A 16,363-nucleotide genomic window follows, 5' to 3' on the forward strand; every position below is an offset into this window, starting at 1 on the left:
GAAAATAAAGTGGTGATAGAAGAAAAGGAAGTGGTGATAGAAGAAGGCATCGTTCAAGAAATCAACGGAGAAGCAGATATAGATAATGTTGCCTCTGAACCTGATAGTTACACTGAAGATCACGATACAACGCTGTATTTAAAAAAAGTCAAGTTGTTCCAGGAGTTTCGTGAATTTGAGGGGTTCTTACAGAAAAATTTAACATCAATCGAACAGATTGAATATGTGAGAAGAGAAATAGTCAAGATAGTAACGGATATTAACGTGTCAAATTCAGCAGTAAATATTAAATAAAAAGGTAATTGTCGGAGATTAAAATTGCTAATATGGAGTTTGGTTTTTGTGTCATATTTATTGCTAATATTTGATGTCTGCCTTAAAACTACAATAAAATCAAACTCAAATCTAGGCCTTGTTAAACTAATACCTCACGATGTTTGTTCTTTTGCTTTTTCGTACTCATGGATACTTATTTTCTCTTTCTACTTTGTCACACTTGCTTTAATCTCTCTTTTTTAAATACATTTTTTTCTTTACATGTTTACAAATTTTCCACAACATTCAAGTAAATTATATCTTAGATATAATTTTGTGTCTTTCAATCTTTCCTAATTTTTCCTACCCAAAGCTGTAATTAAGTCTCAAAAATGTCTAACTATATTTACATATTAAACATAACCTCAAAACCCTTTAAGCCCCAAATGTTAATGTGTCAGATTCCATAAATCTTGCAGTGAGACGTGTACTTAAACTATTTTTAACCTACATGACCTTTTTGATACAATCTTGTAGTAGAAGAACTACAAACAAGTTAAAAACAACTTGGGGCTTGTTGCAGTGTTGTTACAGTCTGTATAATGAAACCTGTCTCTTAACTGGGTCTATCTGGGACTAACCTTGGCGTTAAACCATTTCCAAGTCCCTAGGCAGTCAGAGGGTTCAATAGGTCTACCTGGCCAAGCAGTCTTAAAGGTTTTAATCCTGTCTTGGTCTGATCTAGTGTATCTAACTTATGAGGACTTCAGGCCTACATACCTGAGGAGGTGGCCTTCCTTTAAACAAATGTGGTCAGCTAGGGTGGAAGTTGATACAAGGTGCCTTTATAGAGTTGCACTTTAAAATAAAATTTTAGTTAAAGGATTTAGTTCTCGTACAACAACCTCCATGTTCAAAATGCTGTATTTAATATATCTTGAGTGTTATAAGCCAATTTCCCATATAGGGAATAAGCTATTACCGTAGGTCTCATGGTAAGACCTGTGCCCGGGACCGAGTTAGCACGATAACTCAAGCAAAAATTATCCGACTTTGATGAAATTTGGTGTTAAGGTGTAAACCTACATGTATTCAAACAAGTTTGCGAACCAGCATGATTGAACTATGGGAACAGGGGTTTATGGGGGGTTTTATGGAGTAAAAATGGGGTTTCTTCATTTTTCACCCTGAAAACATAAAATTTTGCAATTTCTTTCCAAACTATTTTGTAGAACTAAAAAAAAAAACAAATAATTTAGTTATTGAATCATTGTTGTATGCCTAATGGTTACGGGAAAGATCCCAAAAAAGTGTCAATTTAAAATTACTATGTTATTCTTTATGGAGAATAGGCTAAATAAACTGTTATATCTTTGCTTGTCTATGGACATATTTTAAAGACATTTTGAAATTTTGTTTACTTCGTACTAAGCTATCAGTATTCCAATAAAAACCCCTATTTTCTTCCCTGTAGCAGCAAAACCTATGTACTCATTAAAATTAATGATATTTAAATAGGAAATAAATCTGACAATTTTAAGGGAATAATTTTGTGGAATTCCAGGCAGGTAGATGGAAATTCACTTAGTCTGCAGGTTTGCTGTGGCGGGGGTATATAACCATTGATTTTAATAATGAAGTAGACATCCTATCTGTCAAACCAGCTGTAACCAGTTTACTTGTAAAAAAAGAATAACTGAGTATGTCTCAACTTTGGGCCCTTTTACCTGTGTTAGTTCTGTAGGGAAAGGGGAACTGACTTAATATTTCCCTAACCAAAGGTGGCAACCCTCTATAGAAGTTTAATGTCTTCTTTCAGTTTTCCACACTGTGATTTAGACATAAAAGAAGTCATCGTTCACAATAACATATCTTTCAGTTGGTGTTGTTGAAAATTTTTGTATAAGAAAAGAAATAATGTTTTATAGCAGTAAACTCGGTCACTGGCTCATCCAAACCAATTTATTCTAAAACTAAGTCAAACATTTGAATGGGACAAACCCAGTTAGGTATCTACAGAGATACATTTAAAATTATGCCTTTTAAATACATTTTGCCTGTGAGTGATGTGTTGTAACTTACCCTCGCCACAGCAAACCTGCAGACTAGGTAAGTTTAAATTCTGATTGGATTTGAATTAAAATACTTGCCATAAACAAGACATATTATTTATTCCATATTAGTAGGTTCAGTTCCAGCCGTCACACTCCTCTGTATGTAAAGTCTCTCTCCACACGGGAGTGAGTGTGTTAAATAACATTAGACCAGTGCTTATGATATATGATTTGGTTAAGGAGTTTATGTTAATCGGTGCTTAGGATTGCTGTTACGGGGAAGGAAAAAAGTGTTCTTTGATCAAATGTATACAGGGTGTCCCGGAACTCTCTACCAATATTTTAGGGCATTGCTCCTGGGTAAGAAACATACCTAAATATCATATTTAAATTGTCCGGAAGTCCTTAGTTACTCACACAGCCGCCATTTTGTTTTTTTCAGTTATTAATTTTTTTCTAAAGAATGGTTAAACATACGAAATCGAAACTTTGCACAAACATTATAGACAACTAGACAAAGCTACAAAAAAATTATGACGATTTTTCAAATTCATAAAAAAAAATGGCGGCCATTTAAAATTTTGTTTCTTAATAAACTCAAAAACCGTTGATTTTATAAAAATTTTAAATGGCCGGCATTTTGTTTTGTGAATTAAAAAAATCGTCATAATTTTTTTGTAGCTTTGTCTAGTTGTTATAAATGTTTGTGCAAAGTTTCCATTTTGTATGTTTAACCATTCTTTAGAAAAAAAATAATAACTGAAAAAAAACAAAATGGCGGCTGTGTGAGTAACTAAGGACTTCCGGACAATTTAAATATGATATTTAGGTATGTTTCTTACCCAGGAGCAATGCCCTAAAATATTGGTAGAGAGTTCCGGGACACCCTGTATACTTGGATGAAATAAATTTGATCAAAATATATCCATAAACAAGAAAACTATAACAGTTGTTTTTCTTCGTAAGAATGACATGGAAAATTTTAAATGTAGCTTACAGTTTTTGAAATTTTCTGCACAACAATGCTATAATATACAATATTGCTCAACGGATGTGATAGAAATTTGACATTTACATGTTTTGAGAGGAAAAGTTTGAAAATACCCCCGCCGCAGCAAACCTGCTGACTAAGCGAATTTCCATTTGTCTGAATAGATTTTTAACCAAACCTATTTATATAACATTAGGTTTAATGAGTACCTAGGTTTGCTGCCAAAAAGAAACTAATAAAGTGTATTTTTTGGAAAATATTAATAACTTAGTATAAAATAAATAAATTTGCCAAGATTGATCAAAATATATCCATAAACAAGCAAACTACAACATTTTACAATATTCTCCATAAAAGTAGCATGGGAATTTTAAATTTACATATTTTTTAATTTTCTCCGTTACCAATAACCGTATAAAAACACTTTGATATACTAAATTATTTGTTTTTTAAGCTCTTTAAAATTATTTAGAGAGAAATTAGAAAATTTTGTGTTTTGGGGGTCAAAAATTAGAAAAACCATTTTTCACCCCATTAAACCCTCAGTAAAACCCCGTTCCCATGGTCCGATCATGCTGGTTCGTGAACTCAAGTTTATCCCGCCTTACACTTTTATACCAAATTTCATCAAAATCGGACAAAAATTACTCAAGTTATTGCGTTCACGGACGTATATATATATATATATATATATATATATATCATACTAATATTATAAATGTGAAAGTTTCTGTGTTTGTTTGTTTATTTGTTTGTTTGTTTGTTTGTTTGTTTGAAGTTCAATCATGCATTAATTACCGGTCGGATTGTGCTAAAATTTGGTATGATGATAGCTCACATTCCCGATTAACATAGACATATTCTTACCTCAAAAATCCTTTCGGGCTCCGCCCCAGCGGCTCTAGAGTTTCCCATGTTAACCTTATGAGTATCTATAATATTAAAACGAAACGGTGTTTTTTTATTTCACGATTCTGAATCAACCACTTGACGGATTTTCATGATTTTTTTGTTGAAATAAAGATAATTTTGAGAACTAGGGAATGTCGAAGCCATAATTTTAGTTTAGGGCCCCAGTTTTTTAGAAATTAAGTTTTAATTTTGAAAAAGTCTAGCAGCCGACGCTAAGATTCTAAACTAGCTTTTGGCATAAAATAATTTGCTTAACATAACAACTGTAAACATTTAGCTTTTGTGTCACAAATTCAGCATTTGGATAAAAATGTAAAGACATACTTAGGGTTGACTTATTTATACTATGTGTAATGCTAATCATTGATACGTTCAATTCTTAGGATTACAGATTATTAAATATACATAGTAACATACTAGGATGTTCAAATTATTTTTTAAAGCAATCTTTGTAATCTTCGATTTTTTTTAGAGCAATATAATTCGTTTTAACTAACAGCTGGTTAAATATAAACTACGGAACTATGAGGTTATTTTATTTACTCTTATTTTGTCATTGATTATAGGAAATAAGTAAGATTAGTAGAGATAATTATACCACAGTTTTAACCAAAATTAATTAAACCACAGTACAAATCGAGGCTATGTACACGAGTCTTAATAAAAAAGGATAAATGCAAATTATTTTACTGCTACACTTTTCAAGGAGAGATTAGATAAATAACAAGGTTTACATGTTTTAATTCTTCATGGTAGCTTTTTGTTTACAATTAATGTTTGTCTGCTTTAACTTTGTTTTGATTAGGCCTGGAAATATTGATGTCATAAAAAGAAGATAAAGAATAATCAGGAAACACGATTTTAAATTACTACCACAACCTCAGCCGGGTTTTATACATAGATAAACAGATGGATGACATAGATTGAACACAACGTCAACATTAACCTAGGATACTGCAATTAGACAAACCATCCTTTTATGAAATCGTGTTCAGTTGTGGTTACGTTTGGGGGTGCCTATATCAGCGCCCCCAAACGTGAAAATATCACTTTTATTTCAACTATGAATATATTATAGTTTAAATTAACAAATATGGGAAATTACGATGCACATTTATTCAATGAGGGTGGATAATTATCAAGGATAGAACTGATAACGGTATGGATAATAAACATTGACAATTACGTCATTAGCTTTACTAGCGTGTTTACTTTTTATTAGGGATGGTCAAGTCTCGAAATTTCGGGAAATTTTCGGGAAATTTTAAATCTCGTTACACGAGACGAGATTTCTTTTTGGCCGAGATTTTTATCGAGACGAGAATAATAATAAAAAATAAAAAAAAAATTAAAAACGCCTGCAGAAAGTCAATGCAATACCCGCAATACAGGAGCGTGTTGTAGTTGCGTTTCCTTTGCGAAGGCGTTCTCATTTAATTAATTCTTTAAATGTAAATATTACTTTATTATTTTAATAATATTACTTTAATAACATTTGAGAAGTTTTGTTAAGTGTAAGCAGTGTGAGGAATGTTTTATTACTATAAAAAGACAAAACAAGTAACTATTTTATAAAAACTAATTTTGCTTTTATTTGATGATTTATTTTATTTTAGGATAAGTTGAACTCTATCCTAACTGATATCACTTTGTTTTCTAATCGTAGGCATTTTTAATTAGTTAGGCGTGATTAATAAAAAAAAATTTTTGCTGATGTTTTTAATAAAAGATTGTAAATATTCTTGCCTATTATCATTATTTTTGTATTTAAACAGTCATCTAACAATGTTACAAAATCAGGTAAAAATTTTGAACGTGCATTTCCCGTTGTGTATGAGAAGGGATATCCCGTCTCGATCTCGTCTCGAAATTTTATGAGAAATAAAAAATCTCGTCTCGTCTCGAACTAAAAATCCAATCTCGTCCATCCCTACTTTTTATATTCCTACTACATGTGACCAGTTCTTTTTTTCAAATGAATGTTATTTGAACCAAACAGATGTTATTGTTCAACTGTTATTGTTTTTTACTTTTCTTTGTTTACGCTTATTTATTTGGCAATTAATGCAGTGAAATTGATATAAAGGATAGATGTGACGATTAGTTTTGATGTTAAGACACCAAAGCTAAATTAAGTGTACTGTGAATTTTATTGGATATTTATTTATATAGATTATCGTTTTATTTTAGGTTGTTTCTATTCAGACCTACTGGAAATTATGTATAGTAGTTGTATTGTGGTGATAATAATTATAGAAGAGGCAGGTATGCTATGGAAGGGTATCGTTGACTAGGTCTATACACTTCTCAATTGACTATTACTCTCTCTACTGTAGGCTACTTATAATCAGTGTGCGTCTGTGCGAATCGGCTGCAAATCTCACTTCAACGCTTTTCACATCGTAAAAATTGCAGAATTGCTGTTTTATTGTAAAATTATCGGATTTAAAATGCTTATCGGATAGGCCTGTGATGGAAGAAAAACATATTTGGTCACACAACATTTGTGTAAAAGATGATTTTTCACATTAAAACTGCAAGAAACTTTGTCTTTATATGTGTAAACTAGCCGATCTGAATTGTACACGGTTTTAACTGACTACTGAATTCCCGTACGTAGGACGGGCTAACACCTCGCTCATATTTAAAAGGAATTAAATAATTTTGCCAACTGTTTCAACTACACAATTTGTTTCTGTGATATTCAATAGCATTAAAAGGTTATTCGGTTTACCAACAGGGTGCAGCACCATTAGTTCTTTATACATTGATTTATGACAACAGCTAATTTGAACCAAGCAGCAACAAAAACCTGAGTGTGAGAACGTTACTTCTTTCTATTGTTAAAGTAAAGTGGTAGAACATTATGGCTATGGTTTATATTCTATAAACTATAGTATACCGTAGATTATAGTAAACCAAATTTTCTCAAAACGTGTCCTCTTTCATTGCAAATGCAAAGCACGAGTATTTAACTACAATAAGCATTGTATACCAACCCCGTACGAAGGACGGGTACTCAGCTAGTATATTTATATATATAAATCTATATATATATATATATATACATATATAAAAATTTGAACGAATGGTGTTTTTGGCCTCTGGGGACATCAATATGAAAAAGTAAATCGGTCCCGGGCCTAGGTCTTACCGTGCCACCTTCGGTAATAGCTACTTCCCTATAGGGAAATTCGCTAAAACCAATTTTTGAGAAACTTCAAAACTCCATAACACCTCGTTCCCATGACCCATTCTTGGTAGTTTGCAAACTCATCTAGGTTTTTCCAGCTCTATACACATTCATGCAGAATTTCATCAAAATCAGACCAAAATTACTCAAGCTATTGTATTTATTGACACACACACACATATCCTATACTCAATAGCAATATTTGCTTGTACATGTATGCTTGTGTGCTTGTAAAGACATCTTGAAAACAGCCTCGACGATTTCCTTCAAATGTTGTAAATAATTTATTTCTGGCCAAAAAACGCGATTGAAGACAGCCACTACCTCAGGCAAATTTGTATTTTGCTACACAACTCGTTTGAAAATTTAAAATTTTTACATTGGCCGTAAGGGAGTTACATGGTAACTATGTTGGTTGAATAAAATAAAAAGGAATAAGTAAATAAGACTTTTAACATGTGTTTATATCAGGCCTTCCAATTTTCTCTTTCCCTATAGGTAATTTCGCTAAAAAAAGGTAAGTAATGTGAATAATTCTGCACTGTAAATCATATTCTTCTCAGTTTTGTTGATGAAACGTAGCATTTTGTTTTACTTGCGCATAAAATCTATTCATCCTCTCATCTTGGATTGCAGATGAGTGGAACGGATAAAGCAGTTTGTTACATCTGTGGCAAGGATTTTATGAACCAAAAGTACTGTAACCGTCATATAAAACGCATTCACAACGTTCACACCATTGGCCAGCCTGCGGAACCAGCAGAGAAGGTAATTTGTGTTACATGTGGAAAACAGTACAATCAGAAAAGCTCTCTACAACGGCACAATGACGTTGTTCACAATGTAGACAGCAATAAATCCTTGCCCAAGTTGAAATGTGATCAGTGCGATTACGAAACTTTTTACAAAAGTCATTTGCAACGTCATTTAATGAAAAAGAAACACCAAAACGAAAATCCGGATAGACAATTTAAATGTTCAATGTGTTCTTCCAAATTTAAACACCTGAAGTCCCTCAAGCACCATGAAAAAACTAAGCATATGCTCGGGACAAAAAAGTATACCAAGAGGAAATGTCCGTTGTGTGAGTATATTTCATATGAAAATAGGAGATCAGTAATTTACAAACATTTTGAGACAAAGCACAACATAGTGATGAATTGGCAAACACACACTTTTAACTCTCAGGAGGATTTCAAGCTGTGGAAAAGAAGTGTTGAACAAGAGAATGCTGTGTATTACATGTCAAAATGTAAGTCTGAGAAGGATTTATACTACATTTGTAACAGAAGTGGAAACTATGTTAGTAAAGGTTCTAATGTCAGGAAACCGAAGTCTTCAGGTTCATGTAAAATAAATGGATTCTGTCCATCCGCTATGTTAGTAAATCAAGAAAGTGACAGTGTTGTTGTTAAATATTTACCAGTACATGTGGGTCACGAAAAAGATCCAAAGTACTTGAGAATATCCCTTGGAGGTCTCGGATGTGGTAAAAAGTACAAACGAGCGATGAGAGAAAGAAGAGAAAGAGAAAAATCAAAAATAAAAGAAACACATGTTGAAGAGAACGCTTTTATACTTGCAGTAATTGGAGACAATGACATAATCTCAAATGAAGTGGTGATAGAAGAAAATGAAGTGGTGATAGAAGAAGGCCTCGTTCAAGAAACCAGCGGAGAAGCAGATAAAGATAATGTTGCCTCTGAACCTCACAGTTACACCGAAGATCATGATACAACGCTGTATTTAGAAAAAGTAAAGTTGGTCCAGGAGTTTCGTGAATTTGAGGGGTTCTTACAGAATAATTTAACATCAATCGAACAGATTGAATATGTGAGAAGAGAAATAGTCAAGATAGTAACGGATATTAAGGTGTCAAATTCAGCAGTAAATATTAAATAAATAGGCAATTGTCTGGGATTCAGAATGCTAATATGGAGTTTGGTTTTTGTGTCATCTTTGTTGCTAATCTTTGATGTCTGCCTTAAGACTACAATCAAATCAAACTAAAATCTAGGCCTTGCACCTCATGCTAGGCTTTTTCATACTCATGGATACTTATTTTCACTTTCTTCTTTGTCACACTTGCTTTAATACTTGTGGTTTCATAGATATTTTTGTGTATATAATTATTAGTGTATATGATATTTTTTATTTTTTGTATCAAAAGCATTCCCTCTCTTTTTTAAATACATTTTTTATTTACAAGTTTTTCAAATTGTTCACAACATTCATAAGTATCGGTAAATTATATCTTAGATATAATTTTGTGGCTTTCAATCTTTTCTTATTATTCCTATCCAAACTTCAAGATACTTTAAGAGCTACTCTCTAATACTCCTATTTTGGCTCATTATGACACCAATTTACCTTTAAAATTAGCCGTAGACGCTAGCTCAGTAGGCCTAGGCGCCGTGTTAAGTATTGTCTCACCAGATGACGTAGAGAAACCAATAGCGTATCAGTCACGCACACTCTCAACAGCTGAGCGAAACTATTCACAAATAGAAAAAGAGGCTCTTGCTATTGTTTTTGCAGTCAAAAAATCCAATCAATATTTGTATGGGAGAAAGTTTGTTTTGTATACTGATCACAAACCACTTCTAAGTATTTTTGGCTAAAGGGATTGCCTATTTTTGCTGCTGGTCGCATGCAAAGATATGCTTTCTTCTTGTCCGGTTACGAATTTGACATTCAATAATAATATGTAAAATCGGATCAAAACAACGCAGATGTTATCTAGATTGCCGTTGAGATTTAATCACAACAATGCTACTGATGAGTTAGCGTGGCAAGGTACTTATTTACATTGTTTACAGGAGAGTTCATTACCTTTGACATTTGAACATGTAAAGTCAGAAACACAGAAAGACCCAGTTTTAAGTCAAATATATGGTTATATTGTAAACGGATGGCCTAATGTCATTCCAGAGGGAAACGAAGAACTTGCTCCGTATTTCCAAAGACAGAATGAACTGACAGTTGAATTTGGGATTATTCCGTGGGGTTATAAAGTAGTCGTACCAGTAACTTTAAGGGACTATGTACTTAAAGAGCTTCACTCTAGCCATTTAGGCATCGTGAAAATGAAGTTGGTTGCTCGATCTTATGTCTGGTGGCCGCGTATTGATGAACACATCACCAACATAGCTAACAGCTGTTCTTCCTGTCTTCGGGAACGGAACAATCCGTCCAAAAGCCAATTACACGTTTGGCACTACCCATCCGCTCCTTGGGAACGCATTCATGTTGACTACCTAGGGCCTTTCAAAAATAAAATGTATTTGATCGTTATTGACGCTCACTCAAAATGGTTGGAAGTAGATGAAGTTAGTTCAACTTCCGCAAAACTAGCTATACAGTTCTTAAGAGAATTATTCAGTAGGTTTGGATTACCTGTTAATCTACACTCTGACAATGGACCTCCATTTACGTCAGCTAAATTCAAACATTTCATGGAAATGAAAGGTATCAGACACACATTCAGTCCTGTTTACCATCCTCAAAGTAATGGGCAAGCTGAAAACAGTGTTAAGTTTGCTAAAGACAAAATAAAGCGAGCTTTTCATGACAATGTAAATGTTGACATAGCCTTGAGTAGAATATTGTTCGATTATCGAAACTCTGTTCACTCAACTACCAATGAAACACCCAGTAAACTGATGTTTGGCAGGAAACTGCGCACTCTTTTGGATCTATTGAGACCAAACATTACACATTTTGTAAATAAGAAACAAGAAGAATGTAAAAATAGTTTTAAGTCAAAGAGTACTAGGATAGTTTATCCAGGTCAAACTGTTTTAATGAGAGATTACAGGTCAAACAACAAATTGTTACAGGGTACCGTACACAAGCAAATCAGTCCTGTTATGTATGAAATAGAGTTAAGTTCAGGCATTGTTACTAAGCGTCACATAGATCAGCTGATCGGTTTAAATAACAGTCCCCTACACAGAGATACGAGTTTTGCTGAAAATATTGTACATAGAAACGTGGCAACCCCTACATCCGCTAGCTCAGACCCAGAGTTGGCAACGCCGCAATACCAGAGGCATTGTACTTCTTCCCCCGCCAAGGACGTAGTCAGCAAGCCGGTTGGCATGGCAACCACCCCAGCAAATGGTAGGAGGTCACTCCCCGCTTCTCCAGCGCGGCGATCTAAACCTACACCACCAGCCAGGAAGTCACCCCCCCCTTCCCTTATACGTAGTACTATGCCCGTATCCGCGTGCGTAAAATCAGCTATGCATAGTAGTGATAGTAGTAATAGTAATAACACCTGTCAAAGTCCACCACGACGCAATCCTGAACGCGTTAGGAAACCTGTAAATAGATTAGACTTATGATTCTTTTACCAATTTGTATTTGTGTGTGTGTTTGCTGTTTACCATGATTCTTGATGTTAAATACTATGTTATACCCAATGATTATTATACATTTTCTGATTGTTGATTAGTTTAAGCGTCAAGAAATATCACTCTACCACCAATGGACTATATATTCAAAGTTCAAATTTTTTTGCGAACATTTTTGATGTGAATAATTCTGCACTGAAAATCATATTCTTCTCAGTTTTGTTGATGAAACGTAGCATTTTGTTTTACTTGCGCATAAAGTCTATTCATCCTCTCATCTTGGGTTGCAGATGAGTGGAGCGGATAAACCAGTTTGTTACATCTGTGGCAAGGATTTTATGAACCAAAAGTACTGTAACTGTCATATAAAACGCATTCACAACGTTCACACCATTGGCCAGCCTGCGGAACCAGCAGAGAAGGTAATTTGTGTTACATGTGGAAAACAGTACAATCAGAAAAGCTCACTACAACGGCACAATGACGTTGTTCACAATGTAGACAGCAGTAAATCCTTGCTCAAGTTAAAATGTGATCAGTGTGATTACGAAACGTTTTACAAAAGTAATTTGCAACGTCATTTAATGAAGAAACACCAAAACGAAAATCCAAATAGACAATTTAAATGTTCAATGTGTTCTTCCAAATTTAGTCACCTGAAGTCCCTCGAGTACCATGAAAAAACTAAGCATATGCTCGGGACAAAAAAGTATACCAAGAGGAAATGTCCGTTGTGTGAGTATATTTCATATGAAAATAGGAGATCAGTAATTTACAAACATTTTGAGACAAAGCACAACATAGTGATGAATTGGCAAACACACACTTTTAACTCTCAGGAGGATTTCAAGCTGTGGAAAAGGAGTGTTGAACAAGAGAATGCTGTGTATTACATGTCAAAATGTAAGTCTGAGAAGGATTTTTACCGGTTCTACATTTGTAACAGAAGTGGAAACTATGTCAGTAAAGGTTCTAATGTCAGGAAACCGAAGTCTTCAGGTTCATGTAAAATAAATGGATTCTGTCCATCCGCTATGTTAGTAAATCAAGAAAGTGACAGTGTTGTTGTTAAATATTTACCAGTACATGTGGGTCACGAAAAAGATCCAAAGTACTTGAGAATATCCCTTGGAGGTCTCGGATGTGGTAAAAAGTACAAACGAGCGATGAGAGAAAGAAGAGAAAGAGAAAAATCAAAAATAAAAGAAACACATGTTGAAGAGAACGCTTTTATAGTTGCAGTAATTGGAGACAATGACATAATCTCAAATGAAGTGGTGATAGAAGAAAATGAAGTGGTGATAGAAGAAGGCATCGTTCAAGAAATCAACGGAGAAGCAGGAGATAATGTTGCCTCTGAACCTCACAGTTACACCGAAGATCATGATACAACGCTGTATTTAGAAAAAGTAAAGTTGGTCCAGGAGTTTCGTGAATTTGAGGGGTTCTTACAGAAAAATTTAACATCGATCGAACAGATTGAATATGTGAGAAGAGAAATAGTCAAGATAGTAACGGATATTAACGTGTCAAACTCAGCAGTAAATATTAAATAAATAGGTAATTGTCTGGGATTTAGAATGCTAATATACATTTTTTATTTACAAGTTTTTCAAATTGTTCACAACATTCATAAGTATTGGTAAATTATATCTTAGATATAATTTTGTGACTTTCAATCTTTCCTTATTTTTCTATCCAAAGGTAATAAAGTCTCGCTTCCGCTAGTTGCACAACATTCACCTGCGTGATGTAAAAACGCTCTTACTACACTTGTAGGGTAAATAGCTATTAATTAATTATTGTATTTTAATAAAAAATATGATAAAACTACTAGCAGAATACCCGTCCTTCGTACGGGGTTAGCATATAAATATAAAATGCTTATTGCAGTTATACTCAACTAAAGCTTTGTGTTTGCAATTAGAATGGACTCATTTTAATAAAATTTGCTTCTTTAAATTTACGGTTCACTATAGTATTAAACATCTACCATAGCTATGTTCCACCACTTCACCACAAAAATTCACAAAATATAAAAAAGCATTCATAAAATTAAAAATATAAACATAATTGTAAACAATCCTACTTTGACAGTTATTATTGCATATCACAGTTTTTTTGTTGCTGCTTACCTAGTTAAAATTAGCTGTTTTCATAAATGCAAAAAAAAACTATAGTGCTGCACCCTGTTGGTAAATCTTTTAACCTTTAATGCTTTTGCATATCATAGAACCAACTTTTTTAGTTGAAACAGCTGACTAAATTTTTTAATTCCCTTTGAGTATGAATACTCATAAGGTTAACATGGGGAACTACAGAGCCACTGGGGCGGAGCCCGAAAGGATTTTTGAGATAAGAATATGCCTATATGTTAATCGGGAATGTGAGCTATCATCATGCCAAATTTCAGCCCAATCCGTCCAGTAGTTTATGCGTGATTGAACTTCAAACAAACAAACACACAAACTTTAACATTTATAATACAGTATTAGCATAGACAAAAAGAATTAAATATAGACCGTCAGCTGTGCTGCGGTTACCATAGGTTCTGGCGCACACCGCCTGGAGCACCACGGTAGTTACGGTGTACGCGCTACGTAAACTACAGCGGTGTGCGCCGGAACCTATGGTAACCATGGCAACCGCAGCACGGCTGACAGTCTATATTTCATTCTTTTTGTCTATGGTATTAGTAAGATAAGATAATTGTAGCAGGTGACCTCAATATTAGTGTTTTAGTATTGGATAGCAGACATAGATTGTTACAACAGATGTTAGAAAGAAAAAGCATGAGGTACCTTGTCGATTTCCCAACAAGAGTTCGGAGACAGCAATAGATAACTTTTTGATAAAAATATTAAATTATCTAACTTAAACTAGGTGAAACCCGTCGAAATCGACGGTTACTTTCCAGGCTTACGATAATTAATCTAACTGCGATAAATTGAGTGAAATTATACATATTTTGAGCATTTAGCATTGTTTGAATATTAATGAGTGTAAAAACAATAATGCCATTAATTGCGTTAGTTAGTAAATATTTTTGATCATTCCACGAATAAAATATTTCCCATACTGTACGTCATCGGAGTTGTGAGTATGCTATCTGGTATCTCTTCCTTTGGAAAAACCTTTAAATACCTAGTATTGAAATCGTTTTGGTGGATCTTTTGTAGTTAAACACTCCCGTGATTTCATCAGTGTTATGCAAATTAATCTATGATTTTATTTGAAAAAAAAAAAAATCTGTTTGTTGGGAAGACACGTTCTAACTTCAAAGGGAGGTACATCCGTTACAGTGCAAGTTTGATTTTTCCTTCGTCACGTCGCGTCAGTTCATATCGTACTTCTGTGCCAATGAATAACCCTCTAGCACAGTTTTAAGAAATTGGTTGTGAGGTTACTGTTAAAGCTGTCCTTGATATGGGGGATGTCAGTAAGTTGTCTCAGCCTTATCAGTTACATCAAGTTGTCAATATAATCTCTCTACGGAATGTTAGGTGTAGTTGAATATACTTTAAGTGAAGTTGGCTTTTATTCTTGAACTGTTAGGGGCCTCCTCATTCATATGCTAAAAATAATGTAAATTGGCTGTTACGTAAATATTGATGTTTACATGCATTGTTAATCAACGTATCTTATAAATGATGATGTGATCTAGTTTAAAAGGATGATCTTTCAGTCATGACAATAGCTGCTTAGATAGTATTTACTCATTGGGCCATTTTTACAGCTAAAATGTCGTGTTATTTTCAATAATGTTACCAACCCAGTGGGCCATGGTCCGTAATGTAGGCCACTGTGAAAAAATATAAGGAAAATAAGGTGTTAAAAAGGCAGACACCAACTCGTAAAATAGATTTAAAATGATCAATAAGAAATAATTGTAAGAGTTATTGTGATAAAAGGATTTTCCACTGATTTCGTAAAATAACTTTATATTGCAAAACATGACATGATACAAAAGACAATCAATTTTAAAATAAGAAAATAACATTGCAAATACTTCTTTTGGACAATTCAGTAACTCCCAATAAATGTGTGTTGTTTAAAATACAATTTTAAAATTACCAGCTGTTTTATTAAAAAGTATTATCCACCTGACCAAAATGTAAACAAATCTGTGGAGGGATCTTTAAAGGCTTCTGGGGCAGAGCCCTAGGCTAATTTACTTCGTTTTTCTTTTGATAACTCATCTACAGACCAAAGACCTTTCTTTGGACACCTCTACCAAGTTTCTACGCCCAGCCGTTCTCTCAAATTAGAGGAGGCAAAGTTTCCAATTAAATATTTTGATTCCCCCATGTTAATCTTATGGGAGAAAACCTAACTTTGATGGAAGATCCTGCCCAAACTAATAAAGATATCAAAAAACGAAAAACACTTTGCAAAACTACAGATCAGGGCAATTCTTTTGACACCTTAATCATCAAAATCGGTCCAAAAATGAGGGAGGAGTTCTGTTCACAAAAATCGGCTTAGCGTATTATATATATAGATGGTTGAAGGTCTGGTTACTTTCTTATCTGACCATGATGGACAGCTATTAAAAGTAAAATGCCAAAATTCTATGAAAACTGCAAATTTGCCAATTAAAAAA

General features: G+C 33.8%; 1 protein-coding gene across 3 annotated transcripts in view; it reads left to right on the forward strand.

The window, feature by feature from the left end:
• Positions 1-16,363, forward strand: part of LOC128991901 (putative sodium-dependent multivitamin transporter) — a 48,848-nt gene that overhangs the window by 18,328 nt on the left and 14,157 nt on the right. The window contains exon 1 of one of the 3 annotated variants that reach the window (XM_054415175.1): positions 12,134-12,182. The exons of the other annotated variants lie outside the window; for them this stretch is intronic. The gene's annotated coding sequence lies outside the window, so the exon portion shown is untranslated. Of the gene's footprint in view, positions 1-12,133; positions 12,183-16,363 lie in introns of those variants that run through there. 3 annotated transcript variants of the gene reach the window in all.

This window comes from Macrosteles quadrilineatus, unplaced genomic scaffold (genome assembly GCF_028750875.1).
Source record: "Macrosteles quadrilineatus isolate MER2022 unplaced genomic scaffold, UCM_ALF_1.0 Scaffold_4__1_contigs__length_99947679, whole genome shotgun sequence".
Taxonomy (NCBI): domain Eukaryota; kingdom Metazoa; phylum Arthropoda; class Insecta; order Hemiptera; family Cicadellidae; genus Macrosteles; species Macrosteles quadrilineatus.